The 21,994-nt window shown below is 37.5% G+C and overlaps 1 protein-coding gene and 1 pseudogene across 3 annotated transcripts in view; both read right to left on the reverse strand.

The window, feature by feature from the left end:
• Positions 1 to 21,994, reverse strand: part of Luzp2 (leucine zipper protein 2) — a 358,969-nt gene that overhangs the window by 225,263 nt on the left and 111,712 nt on the right. The gene's annotated exons all lie outside the window — the stretch shown is intronic.
• LOC128095855 (uncharacterized) lies at positions 16,831 to 16,917 on the reverse strand (annotated as a pseudogene).

The following is a 21,994-nucleotide window of genomic DNA, read 5'->3' on the forward strand; positions in this document are numbered from 1 at the left end:
TCTATTCTGCTGTCCATCATCAGTGTGGACTCTTACAGATGCCTCTGGCTGTCCTCTCTCCCTTATATCTTCAAGAAAGTCTTTCTCCTCAACCGTAGGTAGGAACAGTCATGTCCTCCTTGTCATTCACCTACCCAGCTCAAAATGCACATCATTCCACCCTGCAAAACTGTTTTTAGACTTCTAAGGCATAATAGTTAACTGATAATTTACCATTATTAAAGTTACAACTATCATAGTCTTTAAAGTATCTACTCCCTGAATGCTCAGTATCACATGATCATCTCTCAACAAGGCCATTCCTTATTTTATAATCCAAGTAATCCTTGCTTATATACTCCGATAGCCCTGGAATATATCATGGTGTTAGGAGAGATGCAGACAGATGTGTCCCAAGTTTCTTTCATAAGTTTTTCATGCTTCAGTTGACAAAATGATAGAAACTAGAATTACAGACACCATTCAACAAAAGACAACTATTTATCCTACCCTCTAACAAAATCCCGCCAGGCACAAACACACTAAATATCATAACTATACTACTGTGAAATAGGAACAAAAAGGTTTAAAAAGAAAGCTTATTTGGCTGTCTTAGCAAGTTACCACTTCATAATAAAGGACTGATTTCCTGATTTTTCTATTTTTCTACATAATCTTTCAAAAATTAAATAATACAGAAATCAGTTGTTTACATAACTATGTGACTTGTTTCCTGTTTATTATAGGCGTCAAAGGCTAATGATCCTCCCCAAACACAACTAGAAATCAATTTAAAGGATGAGCTGAGCTTCTAATTTTCTGGGAAATCTTTCAACTAAATTAGCTCAGAGGGCAATCGGGGATTTAAGAAAGATGTACTGAGTTAAAAATTAAAACATCACTTCTAGGATAGCTGAGGATGAGGGCAAAGACTTAAGTTAAAAAAAAAGTAGCAATTCGTTATTGTAATATGATGGCTAATCTTGACTACATCTGTGATTAACTAATCCCCAAGCAGCTGCGTACAGCTATGAGGGGATAATTGTTATCTTGCTTGGATTATTTGAAGCGGAAGACCCATCCTAAATCAGGCTCATTTGAGGTCCGAAGACCCACCCTAAATCTGAACCACACCTTCTGGTGGCAGCCCACATAAAAGGACATGGAAGAAGGAAGATTTTGTGTTGTGCCTACTTGCCCTCACGCTCACTGGCAAGTCCTGATCCTGAGGCATTTTTGGCTGATGTTACAACCCAATGCTTTGGGATTCCAACAGAGACTGGAAATTGGCAGCTCTCCAGGACTTCCTAAGAACTCCAGCACTAGATTGCAACTGCTGAAACATCCAATCTCCAGGACTGAACAACTACCAGATCCTTGGCCTTTCTGTTAGGAGACAGCCGTGGTTGGACTACTCAGACCACAGCCTGTAAGCCACTCTAATAAGAACCCTAATACAATAATGCCTCAGCATCAGGACATACCTAAATATAATAAAAGCAACATGCAGCAAGTTGACAGTCAATATCAAATTAAATGGAGAGAAAGTTAAAGCAATTGCACTAAAATCAGGAATAAGACAAAGTTATACACGCTCTCTATACCTATTTAATATAGTACTTGAAGTTCTAGCTAGAGCAATGAGACAACTAAAGGAAATCAAGAGGATATAAATTATAAAGGAAGAAATAAAAATACTGTATTCACAGATGATATGATAGTATACATAAGCCACCCCTAAAATTCTACCAGGGAACTCCTACAGTTGATAAACACCTTTGGTCAAGTGACTGGATACAAGATTAACTTAAAAAAAAATCAGTAGCTCTCCTATATACAAATGATAAATGGGCTGAGAAAGAAATTAGGGAATTAACACCATTTAAAATAGCCTCAAACAATATAAAATACCATGATGTAACCAAGCAAGTGAAAGACCTGTATGACAAGAACATCAAGTCTTTGAAGAAGGAAATTGGAGAAGATATCAGAAAATGGAAAGATCTCCCATGCTCATGGATCAGTAGGATTAACACAAGAAAAATAATCATTTTACCAAAAGCAATCTCAGATTCAATGCAATCACCATTAAAATCCCAACACTATTCTTTACAGACCTTGAAAGAACAATACTCAACTTCTCAGGGAAAAAAAAAACAGAAACAGGATAGCTAAAACAATCCTGTGCAATAAAAGAAACTGCCAGAAGTATCATAATTTATGATTTCAAGCTCTACTACAGAGACATTGTAATAAAAACCGCATAGGATTGGCATAAAATCAGACCTGTCATCGGAAATTAGTTTGTTTATGCCATGGAATACTACTTTAACTGTGTAAAGGTGTGTTACATTTGTTTATGCTGCATTTACATAACAATGTAAGGATGTATTACGTTTGTGCTATATTTGTTTTAATTATGTAAAGATACATTGCATTTGTTTCACCTTGCCTGCCTAAGGCACCTGATTGGTCTGATAAAAAGCTGAACAGCCAATAGCTAGGCAGGAGACAGATGGGGGAGATAGCAGGCAAAGAGAATAAATAAGAGGAGGAATCTGGAAAGAGAAGAGAGATGAAGGAGAAGAGAACAAGGGAGAAAAAGAGGGACACGCTCAGGGCCAGAAGCCTGGGTAGTCCCCAGGCAAACATGAGAAGCAATGAAAGTAAAATAAACAGAAGGAAAGAAAGGTAAGACACAGATGAAAAGAAACAGATTGTTATAAGAGCTAGTAAGAAATGTGCCTAAGCTAAGGCTGAACATTCATAACTAATAATAAGTCTCTGTCATGATTTGGGAGCTGGTTGGTGGCCCAAAAGAAAAAGCCTGGTACAAAGAACCAGATATAAATCTGCACACTTATGGATACCTGATTTTCGACAAGCTTAGACATTTTTAATGTTTGAAGTCATTGTTCCTGAGAGATCAATCACTTCAACTCCTTATCAAATCATGAAACTGTTCATTATTCTTTTTCTAAAACATTGGATATTTTCAGAATACTGTGTGGTTTTTCACTTACTGTGCCAGAACAACACATGCATATTTCCCTAGAGAGGGTCTTAAAGTTCACACTGGATCTTATATTACCGTCTTTTTGCAAGTGGAATGTTTATCTTTTCACTATCTATCTGTAAACACTGAACATCCATCAGTGTCCACAGAGGGTGGCTTTTCCATAATGTTCTCTAATTCCAAATGAGCTTCCCCCATACAACTAAATTATTGATTCTAAATCCTGAAAGAAAAAAAAAAAATATATATATATATATATATATATATATATATATATATATATATATATATATATATATTTCTGCAGATTCTACAGTGTAGAGACATACATGCTCATGGAAAGAACAACTTTTTTAGATCATTTGGTTGTAATGAGAATTATATTACTTTGCAGACAAAAATCTAGTGGGTCCTAACTTCCTAAGGGATCATTTGGTGAATAATTTTGGTCATCTGAGCTGTGTTAGTTCTGGACTTTTGTGTATAAATTCTGCCACTGATGTCCTCTCCAGCCTTAAACTGTTATTTTTAAAAAATATATATTATGCCTATTTTTTATTTGTTTATTTACATAAATTGTGTGTGTGTGTGTGTGTGTGTGTGTATGTGTGTGTGTGTGTATGTGTGTGTGTGTGTGTGTGTGTGTGTGTGTGTGTGGTGTGTGTTTGAGCCCAGGTGCACATGTGTCATGGCTCAAATGTGGAGGTTAGAGGACATTTGGGAATCAGTTCTCTCCTACCGTGGGATGCAGAGACTGATCTCAGCTCATCAGGCTTGAAAGGCAAGCACTTTTATCTGATGAGCCATCTCACCAGCCGTATTTATTTGTTTCTCTTGAAAGGGTCTTTTTAAAAGTAGACCAGATTTGCCTAGAATTTGTGATCCTTCTGCCTCAGCCTCCAGGGCAGTAGGATTATAGAAATGAACCAGATATTTTGGTAATTTTGGACTACAGACATACTACACTCTCTCCAATTAGTGTTTTGATGGCTTCTCAAAATTCTTCAAATAATTAAGTGAAACAGTTTTCTCTTGTTCTGTTCACATCTATGTGCTTTTATCTTTATGTTTGGATGTGGAACTTAGATAATCACAAATATAAGAAGTTTGTCTGGATGCTGTAAGCTTAGAAGAACTTTGTCATGTTCAGGTGGGACATCTCATATACCAGAATAATGAGACATTCTTCTGCAATAGGATTTCAATTGATTAAAGTACACTAAAAATACAGATGTTAATGAAGCAAATGATACTTTCAAGTTATAGCTATGGTCATGAAAAGGCTGTCTGAGGTAGTCAAGAATATGTGTGACAATAACTGCAGATAGAAACATCTTCACATCTAAACCATTAGAAAACAGTGAAGGTTGTGTATAGATGAAATTTTAAATTGTTCTCCAGAAGGCCATAGTAGTCGAGAATTGGTATAAGATCATTAGCAGAAGGAAAAAGTCAGCAAAATGTTATCTAGCTGATGATTGTAAAGGGGAATATTATGTATGCATATATTATACTTATATACTTTTATAATGTACACACAATACAGCATGTAAGTGGTTACTAAGACCACATAACTTTATAAATCCTAAAAATTATGTTTGTTATATTCTGAAAGTCACATAGTGGCCAAACCTTTGAATGACATAAAAATTGGTAAGAATCCCATTATCCCAAATTTAGAAATGCTACCTGCAACTTGATTCCAGATTGTGGTGAAGCCTTTTTACCCATGAGAAATGTCATCTTTTATCAGATCTCAGTCCTACCTACCATCTGGACCTCACAGGAGTGAAATACTGCTTAGGAGATAATACTCATGACATTTATACAAACACAGAACAGATGGAAGTGATCTAATATCAAAATATGCTGGTGACTCATTGAACTCCAGAGGAGAGGAGACTTTGAGGTCAACTGATATTTATAAATGGTACTTCAACATCAAGAACCTTATGAGAAGTTACTGTCTGAAGATTCAGATCATGTACTGTGTATGAAGGACTTGCTCACATTAGAAAAGTTAAGTCACCTGGACAGTACTAACAGCTTAGGAGGCCTAACCAAAATGTAGATTTACTCCAAGTGCAGTGGAACTGACCCAACACAAGCATGATTTACCCTTTAAAGGAGGATTGTTTCTACAGAGGGCAGAAAGGAATGAAAGCTAAGATTCTTATCCACCATACTTAGGACTCCTAAAAATCATCACCCACTTGGTCATGGTCTTGTATGACTGAGGGTCAGATTCTGCTGGGAACCCTGTTCTCGCCAGCATGGTCACCATTTATCAATAGGTAGGCCCAGAGTCTGGACACACTATTTCTTTGCTGGAAAGGGTCACTCTATAAAGGGGATAATAATGTAAACTACTCTGAATATACTCCTCATACTGTGCCTCTCTCCAAGGGCTGATGCTAAGGCTCCATTCTTCACTATATTGGGCAAGGTTATTGACAGGCTTGAAGGACAAACACCAAGATGCCCTCTTTGGAAAGAAAAAAAGAGACCAATAATGACTGAAAATCAATTCCTTGGTGACTTAGTAAAAATAATTCTTGGTGAAGTTCATTAGAGAAAATCAATTGGGATATTCCTAAAACAGCAAATTTTGCAGGATGGAATTTCAGAACACAGGCATTTAAATTTCACTCCAATCGTCTTTTAGAGATTGTTTCTGATGTCTACCACGTTCTAAGACACACTACCCCATTGCCCCTCATCCTCTGCTGTGGACAGTACTGTCTGACCCTTATCACACCACATCTTCATGCCACGTACCAACTAGAGACATGGAGGTCCACTTTAAAAGTAGCTTCTAGAAGCTCTCCATCACCTCAGATTGGTTTATAGACCCATAGAAATCAAAGTTTTGCATGAAAAAACTCATGCATTAGCTTCACATGATGGTTAGTAACACATTCTCTGTGTTATTGTGTGGATAGATGATCAGAAAAGAGACCACCACCTCCACATAGCCACACAGCCTGTATTATTCAGTATGCTTAAAAAATAAAACAGAATTGATAGAATGAATCTATCATATGTCTGTCTGTCTATCATTTATCATCTATCTGTTTATCACCTATCTACCTAACATCTCTTTCTACATACACACACACACACACACACACACACACACACACACACACACACACACACACAGAGGATTTATTAGAGTGGCTGGTAATGTTCTGACTATCCCAACAATGTCTGTCTCCTGATGGAAAGTCCAAGAATCCAATCAGTTTAAGAGACTGGATATCTCAGCTCATTTTTAGTATATGCTGGAATCCTGAAGAGTAGACTTCAATACCAGTGAAGGAATGAACCTGTCAGTGAGAGTGAAGGCAAGCAGGCAAAGAGCTGCCACCAGAAGGTATGGCCCAGATTGAAGATGGACTTTACCACCTCAAATGATTCAAATAATCCCTCACAGGTATATGCAGTCCCTTGGGTTTTAGTTAACTCCAGGTGTAATCAAGATGACCAACAAGAACAGCCATCACACTGTCAAAAGTTACAATGAATACCTTGAGTTCACAATGTGATTTAACAGGACAGGAAGTGAGAGGGATAAAGATTTGTAGGAGTTGGAAAGGTGTGGGAAAGAGGGGGATAGTCCATGATTAGAAGAATAAGTAATTAAAAACAACTCGTTACCAAAGTGTCAAAAGTGTGAGACAACATAATAACTACCAGAATGTACTCATGATCAACCTTATAAATATCTATGACAAAGGTAGCTATTTAAGAACTCCACTAGCCAAGGCATATAAAGGAAGGTGATAATGGTTTTGGATATATTGAATAAAAGATATAATATACTTAAATAGTATTTCACTTGAATACATGTAACCCTGAAACCTAGGAAGATATTAGTGTTACAGAGTTGAAGTCATACATACTAAAGCAAGCATGTTGGCTTCCACCTGTGATCCTGGCACTTGGAAGACAAATGCAGAGGAACTCAAGTTCATGCACAGTCTAGGCCACACAGGAAGTCAGCAGCCAGCCTGAACAACACAGTGAAATTCTATCTCAGAAGAACTAGAAAGGGTAGAACACAGAACACTTGCCTGGCGTGCACAAGGTCCTTGGGTTGATCCAGAGGACTGCAAAGCAGGGAGGGGAAACCTAAGTGAAACCCAGAGTTGTGTAGAGGGAACTGGATGGCAACTAGTGGAGTCTCCAAGTGAAATGGGGTTGGCATTCCAGAATCTGAGAGAAGATTCAAAATCGAGCCTTCCCGAGTAACATTGGGACAAGCACAGATGGTTTGGTGAGATCGACAACTTCCTGTGCACATCATTAAAAGAACTGCTGGAGAGTCTGGAGTGCAGTAAGGCTCTAGGATCTAGAGCAGGGCTGTCAGTCTTCCTCATGCTGTGACCCTGAACCATAAAATGATCTTCATCGCTACGGCATAACTCATTTTGCTACTGTTTTGAATCGTGATGTAAATGATTTTGGAGTGTTTGTCAAAGGGGTCGCGACCACTGGTCTAGAGTATTCAAGAGGGGAAAGTGAATCCAGTAGGTAATTTGTTAAAACAGAAGACAAAAGGATTGAAGCAGTTAAGAAAATTTCAAAATGAAAGCCAAGTATCTTAGCAATCATTAGAGAAAACCATGATAAGAATGATTAGCCATAAGAAACCAAAAAAAAAAAAAATCAACAATTTACTTCAAGAAAGTTAGGTAATAGCATTGCCATCCACCCAAAGTAACATTGATGTGTTTCTCTCCATATGAGTGATTTCTAATTAGTGAAATGTTCAGTGTATAATTACATTTCACTTTATTTCATCAGGTTGGAAAGACTCTACTTTCCAGGAGAGGAAAATAAAGCCTCCCTGGGACTGTCATGCATTACTTAGGCACATACTTCTTGGAAAAGCAATTTTAATAGTTTTAATGAGTTTTTATACAGAGGGACTTTTCCTTGAATGCTGTTGTCCACATAATCACTGGATGAACTGAGGGTGCACAATTTTTTTCCTTGTAAGTTTCATCAATTTTATTAATGTAAACAAGCATGTCACCAAGTGGACAAAGGAAAATAAAGTTGGAGGGTGACAGAGAGGAAATTCGCAGACTTGGGAAGTAAATGCAGCATTCCTTGGGGTGATGGTGAGTGTGGCTCATCCAAGAAACAGAAAGAGAATGTTCAGTGTGATTACGGAGAGGGGTGTGGCTAAGTGATGTTGAGGAAAGATTCCCAAGCAGAATGATGACCATGCTCATGTGAACTTCCCTCCCTCCATACCTCTCTCCCTCCCTCCCTCCCTCCTTCCCTCCCTCCTTTACTCTACCTTCCCTGCTCCCCTTTCTCCTTCATTCCCACCTTTTTTCTACTCCTTCCTTTTTCTGCATATATATGTATGTATGTATGTATATATAGAGATAGATAGATAGATAGATAGATAGATAGATAGATAGATAGATAGATAGATAAATATCTCTGCCTTCATTTTCCAAGGTAAAAGAGAAGCATACAGACATTAGGAACTGTCTAAGATAAATCATGATTTCAGAATCAATAACCCCTTCTATGAACAGTGAAATTAAGCTTCCAAGCCCCGACACATGAAAAGGCAAGAATGCTTCTTCCTTGTTATTCTTGATCTTTAAAATAACAAGTAGAAAAACATGCATGTATTAAAGTCTTGGAAACATGACTTTGCCTCCCTGATATTACCTCTGACATGAACTAAAAGCTGTTCGTATGATCGCATTTATCTTCCTCTCCTGCTTGCACAGCCTTGATAGTGTTTTGGAGAGCTTGGTCTCTAGCTGAATGTGTAGTTTCCCACCTCTCCTGGACTTTTAGGAACTATTGAATCCAAATATAGCCAGACAGATCACAAAAGTCTCTGATGTGTTTAGGGGAAATCATTTGTTCTTCTGACCAAAGAGAAACCAAAGCCCTTGGTCCTTCAAAGTCAGCCCTTGAAAGTGCCTGGGATATGGTGGTTCCACAGAAGCTGCAAGAAGTCAGCTTGCAGTGAGGAGACTGCAAAGTAGGAAAGCTGGGTCAGAATCCAAAGTGGCCAAGCTCTGAGGTGGAAGCTGCACCGGTCCTAAGCTCATACCCAGACTTCTTGTCTAATCAAACCCTAGGTGCTAAGATATTACAGTTTAAGTTTTTGTGTAAACGCAAAAGCTATCTTACACATTAAAACCACTAATATGATTATAATATACCTCCTTATTTTTTATTTTTATTTTTTAAATCATGTGTACGTGTCTGTGTGTGGATATGTACACGTGAGTACAATTGCCTATGGAAGCCAGAAGCATTGAATCCATTGGAGCTGGAGTGACAGATAGTTGTGCACCTAGGTATATAGATTGTAGGAACAGAACTCAGGTCCTCTGCAAGATCAGCATATGCTCTTAACCACTGAGCAATCATGCTAGCGTCCAGCTGAAAGGACCAAGCAGATGCCATAACAGGCTGCTCAGTCTTCTCCCAGAGATCAGGCCTCAATTTCTGTTTCCTGAGACTTGAGCAAGCAGTTTCTGGGAGGGCCATGAACAAAAGACATAGTCCTTGCCGTAGCTCCCTTTCTGCACATACTTTGACCGCTCAAGGTTCAGCCAATTGTTTACTGTCTGGGACTCCTCACCAACTTAGAGCTACGTGCATGAGTCAAAGACAGAGTCTGGGCCACTGAGTCAGCCCTTACAGTCAGTATATGCTAGGCCAGCCAGCCTCCATGGCAGCTCAAGGACAGAGCCTGAGCCACTGAGTCAGTCCTATAGTCATTATGTGCTAGGCTAGCCAGGCTTCATGGCAGCTAAAGGACAAAGCCTGGGACTTGTCTAGGCCTGCCCAAATATAACTGTAACCCCCAACTAACCCTAGCTGATTAAAAGTTACCTACATGATTGCCACTTGCATAAACCAATCCTGAGTCTATTCTTATGTAGTCCATAGACCCCAAGCCCCCTTTGTTTTAAAAACCCTGCCCCATTGCTACTCAGGGTCTCTCCTGCTCTGCTGCTGTGTCAGATGGATGGAGAGTCCCGAGTTAACTTGTAACAATACAAAGACTCTTTACTTTTGCATCGGATTCAGTCTCTTGGTAGTCTTTGGGGGACTCTGGGTACAACACCAACATTTATATTTTTTGAAAAGTATGTGTACTTCAGTGCAGTGAATTTCAGTTTTGTGAAAATAAACACAGGAAATGATATTCATTAGCATCTTATGAGGAGTCAGACATGCTTTAAAGATTTGCTGTATGCTCAGGCCTGGACCACACTGAAGCTGGTGAACCCAAATTCATGTTTATAGACATAGAATCTGAGGTTCAGAAATACAGCCAGGCCATGAAGTTCATGAATGGGGCAGTGATCTTTGAGCTGAGGTTTGTGCTGCTTCAAGGTCTCTTTTTACCCCTTCAGTTCAGTATAACTGTGATCTCTTAATATAAAGGAGTGACTGATTACACACAGCTTACAAGAACAAGCTGATGTGTATATGTGTATATATGTACATGTACACACACACACACACATTTTTAATGAAAAGGGTGGGGGAGAATGAATGTTGCTAATGTTAGCCGCACACATAGTCTTAGTGACTAAAACGAAGTTAAATGTCCTTGTTTACTTCCTGTAACATCTGAGAGAAATAAAACAGCTTGCTAAGTTTGGTAGCATTGAAATTGAAAACAATCAAGTAATATAATACATAAATATGCATGTATGTATATATGTATGAGCATATTGTGGACGTCTGTGTTTTGTGTGCAAGTGTTTACTTTTTGTGGAAGTTATTTTACAGGGAAAATGGACTGGCAGATTGTTAATGGGCAAAGACAGCATGTAGTCTGATAATTAGATAAATTGGACACAGTACGCTTCTGTTTGCTTTGGAACTTGGAAATTATGGGAACGTTTAAACACAGGGATGGCAGATGTTGAGTCCTCTTCTTAGAAGATCCGCCATTACTAGGGCTTTATTCCAATGCCCCAAGTAGGCAAGATCCCCCTTTCTTTCTACACGTTAAAAAGGACAAGAATGTTATTAGGATTGCGTGCTAAATACTATAAAATCATGCAGAACATCATTTGACTAGAAAAGAGAGCCTGCTGTAGTTTGAATGTGAAATGTTCCCTATAGGCTGAGGTGTTAGGACATTGGTCCCTAGTGGGTGGCACTGTTTTGGGAGGCTGTAGATCATGTGGATGTAGAGCTTCATTGGAGAAAACAGGTCAGTAGGAGAGGACATTGGGGTTTGGAGCAGGCTCTACTTCCTGTCTTCCCTCTGCTTCTTAGTCACCCAAGAAGGAGCAGGCAGCCTCATACTTCTGTGGCCACAGTCTCAAGACAGTCCCCAAACCATGCTTCCCTGCCAAAATGGAGTACAATCTCTCAAGTGGGAGCCAAATCAAACCTTCTTCCATTAAGTCACTTTTTGGAAGATATTTGGTCGTGACATTGTGTAAAATAGTAAATGTTGGTTCCTCAAACAAATTGGTTACCTGAGTTATAAGACATTAAAAATAAATCTCTCATTCTGTGTGTTTGTTATCAATGGAAAAAAAAAAGAAAGTGTGTATCACTAAATATCTGATAGTACTATTGTTTGTAGTTTCTCTGTCTCTAGAAAATTTTTTTTCTCAAATTTGCAACAGGACAAAAATAGACAGCCTGATATTAAACTGAAAATAAAATTCACTTTTATGTAAAATATCAAAAGACCATGTGCTCATAATATAAATATAGAGAACTGAAATATATAAGAAAAAATAAGTTTGACAAAAGAGACTTAAGCAAGGAAAAATGAGGGAGAAAACCACTAGAACCAATATTTATGAAGTCTTAATATTTAGTAGTTACTGCACCTAAGTAAACATGCTGTGTCCTTTCCAACTACCTTTAAAATATACCCCTGGCCTCCAGAATGCTTTGCAAACAATGATGCTGTTACTTTTGTGGTTTTCTTTTTATTTATTTCTAATAATACCTTAAGTATTAAAAGTAAATAATTTAAGGGGACTGACGAAACTAATAAATAAGTTCAAGAGTTATCTTTTAGAATTCAAAGGCTGTCCCTGCTTTCCTTGGTGAGAGAGTGTCCTGTGTCATATAGCCTGTTAACGTGGCTAACTTGAACCTTGGCATAGTCTCAATAGTACATACCTATCCCTGCTTGGTGTCTCCATGTGATGGCTCTTTCATTTATATTGTAAGCTACATGTTGGGAAGATGCACATAGAGCAAATGATCCACTGCAAATAAACCTGTTGTGTTATTACCATATATCCTAGCTACTTGCAGATGGTTTACTTAGCTGTGCAGGAAGGGTACTGGGAACTGGGAGTTTCTGCAACATTCCTCTTGATGCATTAGGAGTCTCAGGAGCATAATAGATGAGGCCACACTCGGCACCACACAAATGGAAACAGCCTGTGAGTGAGATGCCCCCTGGTTCCTAGGACTCAGCCTCTTGTTGCTCTTTCTGCCCTTTTCTGAAAATTACAGTAGAGTAGTTGTGTGCAGGCCCAGGTGCTGACAAGTGGCATTAGGAAACAAGAAAGAGCTAAGAGTTGTTTCCACTCAAACAAGACAATAACGTATTGTCTGGAAATTACGGCTGTCTAGGGAATCAGAGGCTAATTGTTTGATTTCCAAAGAGTATTATCAGGAAGGAGCATTGGTTTCATGCTTAGACCTGGAGTGGGATTTGTTAAACTTACAAGTACTATGCCTAATCTCACAGAGGTCAAACAAAGTGACATGTATATATGGAGATAGGGTCTTATTGAGAGGAACACTATAGTTCTGTGTGATCACTGGGGTTAGTCTGAGAAGGCATGGACTGTATAAATGGAGGACAATGACATTCTGAGTTTATAAAGAACATCGTTCTTTATAATTAATTAATTAATTATATCCTAGAATTAATATACAATGTATAGTAAGAACAGGATGGTCTAACACAGATAATGTTGCAGAAAGAGCTCTCACCTCAAAAGATTAAAAGACACAGTTTATTCTGGAAGATATATGGGTGACTGTGGCCCAGGATCACATATTTAGGTTACCTCAAATTCCATGATCTGTATTGGAAGCAGCAAGTTTTTATTTGTTTGTTTGGTTTGGTTTTTTGAGACAGGGTTTCTCTGTGTAGCTTTGCGCCTTTCCGGGAACTCATTCTGTAGCCCAGGTTGGCCTCGAACTCACAGAGATCTGCCTGCCTCTGCCTCCCAAGTGCTGGGATTAAAGGCATGTGCCACTATCACCCGGCTAGTTTTTATAGCTTTACAGAACAAAGACAGTCACAAATCAAGGCAACATCAAAAACATCAGTGGGTACATCAGAGAGGCAGTTACAGAAAGATACAGTCAGCTTTTCTTTAGGCCTATGATGTTATTTGATGGCATTCTGCACTTTGGGCTTGGTGGAAGCTAGTGGACTGATAAACTGATAGATTTCAAAAAGGTTTTTATCTATTAGTCACAAGATGTTAGTTCTGAGACTGAGGGTGGCAAGAAATGCCAGAAGCAGTCCGAGACAAGGTAATTAGCCTCAGGACCTGCAGCATTTCTACCTCTTCACAGTTCTGTGGTTTTAATTAATCATTCTCTGCAGATACAGCTTCTTTCCGGGAATTTGTTCCCAACAGTAACCAGGATGGAATTCTAGAAGAGACAGTAGGTAGCATCATACTTTAGGTGTATCACTTCCAATGACTCTCTTGTTTGTGTATTTAATGTGAGTTAAGGAAAATATAACCCATCCACTTACTCCTATTTGTACTGTAAAACCAAAGTTGCTAGTGTCTGTGGTGGTCTGAATAGGAATGGCCCCCGTAGGCCATATTTGAATGCTTGGTCATTAGGGAGTAGTGCCACTTGACAGAGATTAGAAAGTGTGGCCTTGTAGAAAGAAGTGTGTCACCAGGGCTGGGCTTTGGGTTTTCAAGTGCTTAAGCCAGTCCCAGTGTCTCTTTCTTCCTGCTGCCTATGAATCCAGATGTAGAACTTTTTCAGCTCCTTCTCCAGTACCATGTCTGCCTGTAAGCCTCCATGCTTTCTGCCATGATGATAATGGACTAAACGTCTGAAACTGCAAGCAATCTCCAATTAAATGCTTTCTTTTATAAGAGTGTCTCTTTTATAATGGTGTCTCTTCACAGCAAGAAAACACTGGCTAAGACAGTGTCTTTGGATTTTTTTTTTTCCTTCCCTTGCATGGGATGAGTCTCAGTATGCAGTTCAGTTAAATATAAACTTGGCCCAATGTATTTGGCAAATGGTAGGAAGGTAATAGAAGGGGAAACATTGGCATGTAAATACTCTTTTAGCTGAGCACAAGGTCATTGAGCTTGCTTTGTGGTGTATTATTTAGAACTGTCCTCAAGTTCCAGCTCTATGATAATACTTTCACTGCCATATTGCTTATTGTGTTGTTGAGGCCTTAGGTTTCTTTTTCAGGATGGAAATAACTTTTCAAATGTATAAAAACATTTTGATGTCCTGCATTGCCCTTTAAAAATCTGATCTATTCCTTCACCCCAGTTCTTCCCAACCTCTGGCTATTACAATCTTAAGGATATTGCAGAATTACTCCACTCCTGAACTCACAACAGCTCTGGTTGCCTATAGAACACCCACTCAACATCAAGCTAGTGAGCATTCCAGCATGGAAGTGTGACTTGGCCCGCCCTTAGCTGAGGAGCTATTAAAATTCGATGGCCACTAGGCGAGGGAGGGTCAGGGTTTTGTTGTTGTTTGTTTGCTTTGTTGAGAGAGGTAGTCCCTGGTAGTTCCAGGATGCTTCGATGATGACCCCATTACCATAGACTCATGCATATATAGGCAGAGCAAATTGGATTTAGTAAGTTATTTAAAAACCACAACAAAAACAAAGGACATGAAATTTGCAGGAACTTATGAAGCATAAGGTGTAGATCCAGGAGGTGTTAGGGGAGTCTTGATGGTAAATGTAATCAAACTACTTTGTAGATATGTGAAAGTCTCAAAGAATTGATGAAAATAAGGTTAAAAAGTCAAATCCAACCAACCAGAAAATAAATCTAATATAATGTAATATCTTTTAAATAAATTTTTCTCAATTTGAGAAATTAAAACTGTTGGGACAGCATCTTTTTTTCAGTTTCCTTAATAAAGTGCATATAATTCAGCAAAAATGAGTTTTCAAATTGAGGTCATTTAGGTGGTTAAAAATATCAGTACGGCCTTAAAATGACTTCAATCTCTTCGTAGGTAAGAATCAGTTAAGTGAAGATCAACTTAATGAGAGCACACAGAGACTTTCTTATCTCAGTAGGAAGAGTGATTCATTTCAACGTATAAAGGAAACTGTGGGAGGTAATCCACTTTGTTAGAAATAAATTCAGAATGTCTACAACTGAAAAGTAGTAAAACTCATCATTTTTATATTATTAAAGTTTTATTAGCAGTACCTGACTACCAAGCTTATCTGTTCAATACTCCAGAATTCCTAAATCAAATTTTAAAATCAATTTTACTCTGACCTGGCATTTACAATTTGCTAGTGTCTCTTTTATGTCATTGACACCACTGACATTGAAATTTCACAGCTTAGTTAATGTGCCAAAAATTCACCTAAAATACAAAAAAAAAGTAACCTTCAAATATAAGGGCAGATAAAAACTTAACTCCTATTTAGCTGGATATATGTTGTCATACATGCCTTAGTGTTTAATGTATTATTTACTGAGCCATTGGACACGTGTGTTGATTTGAATGAAAATGACCTCAATAGGCTCCTGTATTTGTTAGTTGGTCCCCAGTTAGTGAAACATATTGGGGAGGATTAGTAGATGTGGTTTTGTCGGAGGAGGCATGCCAGCTGTTGCTGCCACCATGCCTTTGTGCCACACCATCATAGACTCCAACTTTCTGAAGCCTTAAGCCAACTAAACCTTTCCTTTGTACGATACCTTAGTCATAGTCTTTTGTCATAACAATAGAAGAGTAATTAAGACAACATGTTAGAGACAGGAGTTTCTTTTATAAATTAAAACTACTTCTCTGAAACTCTTGAACTGCACAATATAATGAATTTACTCATGTGCCCGGTTTGTTAGTATATAACATAGTCTAAGCTCCTTTTCTGCCACTGAACTAAACCTCAGGCAAAATTTTTCCTTCCTCCTTTGTCTTACTTACAGAATTTACTTTGAAAATATTCAATTTTAATTTTATTCATTACCTCCTTGAGATTTAAATTTATAATATGGAAATGATTTAGGAGTCATCCACCTAAAATGTTGTTATTAAAAGTGACAGCTACCTCCTTCACCATTCTTTGTAAAGGAGAGTTCAGAGCCCAACTTCAGTAAGAATCAATTTGTGAAGCCAATGATACCTGCTGACAAGACATTTAAACGTTATCAGCCCCACTCTGATATAGAAATAATGGGGGGAAAAGGGTAGATCATTACATCTACGTTAATCTAAAAAACAACTGTTAATCTTACAGATTTTATATCAGTATGGATTTTAATAAGAAAAATTTTATTCCACAACTTTTTCTTTACTTAGTCTTTAAACTTCAAATAATCTTAACTCCCATGCTATCTTTAGAAGACTGTAACTCCAGAAGCCAGTGGGTGGACTAGTAGTTGCTGGGCACTTGAGTCAGCCTCTTTCTTTACACCCTTGCTTCTGTCTGACTCCATAAGTCCACACTCAGCTTTGCTTAATAAGTTCCCACCTTGCTCCCTACTGACATGTCATGAAATTCTTTGCTGAATGATAATGACTGCATGATAAGAGCATATAGATCAAAGAGATACAAGGTATATATAGTCCTTCAGTTTGATTTCATTAAATTACTTTTTTTCCCTTTTCTTTTTCAAGAGTCTCTTCCAGCCTTGTAAAGAGTAGTGCTAACCTTCTCTGCTTTTATAAAACACTCATTAAATTAATTTTATTGACTTAATTTAACAAAATATTTATTTAGTATCTTTTCTCTATTTCTTGTTTAGGTTTATTATTTTATTTCATTGATTGATTGTTTATTTAGATAGTTTCTCCCATAGCCCAGACTTCCTTTGCTCTCTAGTGGAATGATGACCATGTACTTTTGATCTCATAACTTTACCTCCCATGTGCAAGATTACAGGCATGCACCATAATGTCTGACTGTTTAATATTGTTGTAAAATGTTATAAATTATGATAGAAACAATGCTTAAGCCATATAGTAAGTAATTTTGAATTTTCATTTTTATGTCTTTGTCTTTATAATAATAGCTTGGATTTACTTTGCAAACAAGTATTTTTCTAAGCTTTCTGTAGAAGGCATTTCCATTAAAATATTCTGTATATTTCATGTACATTGAGATTTCAAAAATATTTTTGTTATTAGTGTATTATGTAATGTTTATAGGGATATAAATATAATTTTCATGTTTGATTAACCTTTTGTTTCATATTAAGTGTATAAACATTTAAAAAATTTATAGGTAATTTTGGAGAAAACATTTAATTCCAGATTCCATGAGCTATTGTAGTTCAGATGGGAGATCCATCTGGATAGTTGCTGAGGAACCAAGGTTGTCTTTATTCTGTATATCAAGTTACTAGAGTAATTATGTAAGCTTATGTGAGAGATCAGTGTCTTGAATGGGTGAATATAAGTATATCCATTCACTCTCTACCAAATGGAATTCATCCTTCCTGCAGTCATCTGGATGCTCACAGATAAAGCAGGTTTTTCACTTTGATGTTAAAAACATGGGAACAAGCACCACGACATCTTGAATTTTGAGAACCTCTTCCACCTCTAACCTGCAAATTGAAACAGCTCTAGGTACCAATCAGGGAACATATGTGTAGGGACAGAACCAAGTGTGGAACATGTATATTTTGACTTTATCAGTGTACTTCTCATTTTACTTTTTTCATGAGGCCATAAATTCACTGCACAAAATATTTATTTTTAAAAAGCTGTTGTTCTAAACACTGAGAAAACTAGAAGATAATCTGTGGGCTGATGACAATGGTAATAATAGATAGCCAGAACTTGAGAAACTAAAACATAAATGCTTTCACTCGTCTTCCTGATGCACATCATATATTTGTCGTGAAACTTCTATCCACTGCATCAGTTAAACGAAATCATGTATGGGCCAGTTATTCAACAGCTAAACAAAAAACCAAGGCCAAAGGCCACACTGCTGCCCCATTGCAGTTAGCACAGGATTCGTTTCTCTTGTTATATTTTGGAGCTCTCTCTGTATCTTAGCATGTTTAATGCTATCAGTTTTTTAATATTACTTTCTTGAACCTAAATTTTGCATTAACTCGAAATTCTCCCAAAAGAGAGATCACTTCTATATGATAACTGAAGCAGTTACCGTATTCCAGTAAGAGCAAAGATTGGTGAGATTTGTACCTTGCTGTATGATCCCCTGCCTTAATGGTTCCACACTTTAATATTCTTAAATTCTTTGTTTTAATAATTAAACCAATTTAAAGTTTTTGTATTTTAATAGAAGCAACTGTTTTACCAATTAAATTGGAAATAACATATTTTAAATATTGAAGGTTGTCAAAATTGATGGTTGCAGTGTACATGGTTTTAATATTGTATAGGTCATTTTCACAAAAGATAATGGTTCATTTTGTGAGTGAATTATTTTATATAAACTCACAAAAGGAAACTTTAATTTTCATCTTTTGATGGAAAATGTATTTCTTGCCTGAAATTTTCTGACTAGGCATTGAGAAGTTCATTGCAATTACAATATGAACTAAGAAGCAACTTAGAAACATACATAGTTTTTTTTTCATTTTTTCCCTTGATTATCATGGGTTTTTTAGTCTCTAATCCCTTAATTGATGCTTTTCTAATGGGGTGACTGTATTCTATCATGAAACTTAGCCTTCTGGATGTTTCTTTGAAAGTTGAGCAGCAGTATTTGTATACTCTTTGGTACAATAATGTGGTGATATTTTATTGTGCTGAAATGTGATATTTTATTTGTATGTTAATAAACAAAGTTTGCCTGGAGATCTGAGAAAATAGCCAGCCATAAATAGAAGTCAGGCGGTGGTAGCACATGCCCTTAATGTGATCACATGGCAGGCAGAGTCTCTGTGTGTTCAAGGTCACAGACTAGCATGGTGACACATGCCTTCAATCCCAGTACCAACCATAGAGACCCGGAAGTCTGTATAGACAGGCAGTGATGAGGAAGTGAGGTGGCTGGGTTAAGAGCCAATGAGAAGGCAGAACAGTAAGGCAATAAAGGTGCAGGTTAGAGAGGAAGAGGTTCTCTTGAGAAGCCACAGCAATGTGGTGAGCTAAGGTTAGTTGGCTGCTTTTGCTCTGATCTCTATGGCTTGCACCCCTGTATTTGGCTCCGTGTTTCTTATTTAATAAGACTGTTTAGAAATTTGTCTACACAGTAACTGTAGAAGCAGGAGCAAAATGTCCAATGTATTTGGGTTTAATTTATGATGATCTATATTTCCTTGTTTTAATTTTAAATGCATGAAAACATTCTGACAGATTCATGTTTTTGTTTTTTTTTGGGGGGGGGGATGGATTTGAAGTCTTTCTCTAGAATGTCTTTGACTTTGAGACAAGCTACATGCAATTACATTTATAAGATATCACACACACCAAGCTACTTTCACATATGACTATCAGGAGGGAGTTATAGCAATGACCATGACTGACATGGGCAAATCAATCAGCACAGCATTTTCTGTCCTTTAAGAATTATCTGCTTCAAGTTACTCACTCACCACTGGCATCCTTCAGGACCCTATCATTCCTTACTAAAGTGGAACTCAGCAATCTTTGTATCCACTACTGCAGTTTGAATCTCTCTATTTCACTCATCTTATAATATTTTTTGAAGGAGTTAAAATAGTGTTCCCTTAGATCAGTTGAGTTCTGCTGTCTCACAATATCTGAAATGCACCCGAGAACTTCAAGCTCTCAGTTACAATTTATATCTTATGTAGCATCTGGAATTTTGTTGTATACTAGGAAATTTCAAGTTCCTTTTATGAGTGTATCCATTGTAATTGATAACTTCACTCATCTACGCTGGGTATAATGCTGTATACCTTGGAGCATGTATGTCTTTGAAATAAGGATGTTATTTATGGTTAATGCTGCAGGGAGAACTGTCCTGTGCAATGAGGGATTTTTGATGGTTGTTGGAGGACACCAAGGATTTTCACAGGGAGTTCTGTAGCAGGAATCTTAAAAGTTCTTATTAATAAAATCAAACCCAAGGCCAGTTATTGGGGTCAATGCTGGTAGATCAGAGAGACAGAACAAGCCACAGCTACCTCACCTCACCGGATCCTCAGCTGGTCTTGTTTCCTCAGACTGGAGGCTTCTGTGTCCTCATCCCAATGGCTCTCAGCTGAACTGTGCTCGAAACCTAAAAGCTTAACCAGCCAAATGCCTCTAGTTTCTGGTCCTCATGCCTTATATACCTTTTTGCTTTCTACCATCACTCCCTGGGATTAAAGGCTGGCTTTCTGGGATTAAAGGCGTGAGTCACCATGCTTGGCTGTTTCCAATGTGGCCTTGAACTCACAGAGATCCAGAGGGATTTCTATCTCTGGAATGCTAGGATTAAAGGCATGTGCTACCACTGCCTAACTTCTATGTTTAATATTGTGGATGTTCTGTCTCTGACCCCAGATAAGTTTATTAGCATGCACAATATTTGGGGGAATACAATACCACAGAGTTCTACAATTCCTTGATGAAATTATAGATACAGATTGTAAAGTATGTATTTTTCTTATGTATTATTGTCACATTACACAGTCCTTGTAGTGTAACAATAATAATGATTTGGGCAGAGAATAGGTAAATATTAACTTCATTTTCCCTATACACAAAATCCATGGCACTTCCAAAAAAATCTAAAATTGTTCCAGAATTATTTTGACTTGGGTGAAAATGCTTATGGAATCAGAACATGGCCAGCTCTTCCATAATTCCCCAAATGCTTACACTTCCTCATATCCATTACAATATCTGAATATATGGATAGGTATCATGGGTTGATTTTACATTATAGGCTATTTTTACATTATAGACACATGTACACTTTTATACTTGTTTGACAGTGAAATTGTAACACACAGATCATAAGGAGGTCAGTGAGATGGTGTATATCAATCACCCATAGCTGCTCACTGTAATACTGACATATGACATAGGATATGTACAGCTGCCCAACTTCCACAGAGGCTCTTTCTGTCACATTCACATCATGGAACACTACCATTTGATACTGATGGGTACTGAAAGTCTACAGATGCTTGACTTCCACAGTAATTAGTTAGAGGCTCTCTCTGCTACGTTTTCATCATGACTGACTTCAATTGTCTGAATATGGAACCAGCAGCAGGCTGTCTATTATTTGTGTCAGATTAGTGGTGATCACACTAAATATATTGACCATGTTTTACAAACTATTTATATTGCCAGTTGATGTGTTTGTCTTACATATATGTGCATTCCTCACACAATATAGCACATGCTTATTGTCACATATATATCATATATATACAATATATGTGTTCATTCTTTTACATATATGTATTTATACAAGTATATTTAGGTGTTCATGTGTATATATTTATTCACATAATGCAGTCAGTCTACTTTTTGATGTATAGTATTTACTGATGTGAGTTAATTACTTAGGAAATGCCTTTATAATTAATGAATAAATGAGCATTTAGTTGTCACTCAGCTGAGAAAACAAGAAAGCACCTGCTAGATGAAAGCTGTGATCTCAGCAAGACCCTTAGTCTATTAATGTTCCTCCAAGAAAAATAAGAAAGAAACCAGTCCTCATTTCTGTGGAAACCATGGTACATTACTAAGTTTAAGAAATGCTTTGAACACAGCAGGAAAAAGGCACAAATGGCCAATTATCAGCATACTTCCTAAGAAGAATGAGACACAAGCATAAACATGTTACATTTACCATGTGCATGTATATAT

This window comes from Peromyscus californicus, unplaced genomic scaffold (genome assembly GCF_007827085.1).
Source record: "Peromyscus californicus insignis strain IS unplaced genomic scaffold, ASM782708v3 Scaffold_4__1_contigs__length_199733344, whole genome shotgun sequence".
NCBI classification, from domain to species: Eukaryota; Metazoa; Chordata; class Mammalia; order Rodentia; family Cricetidae; genus Peromyscus; species Peromyscus californicus.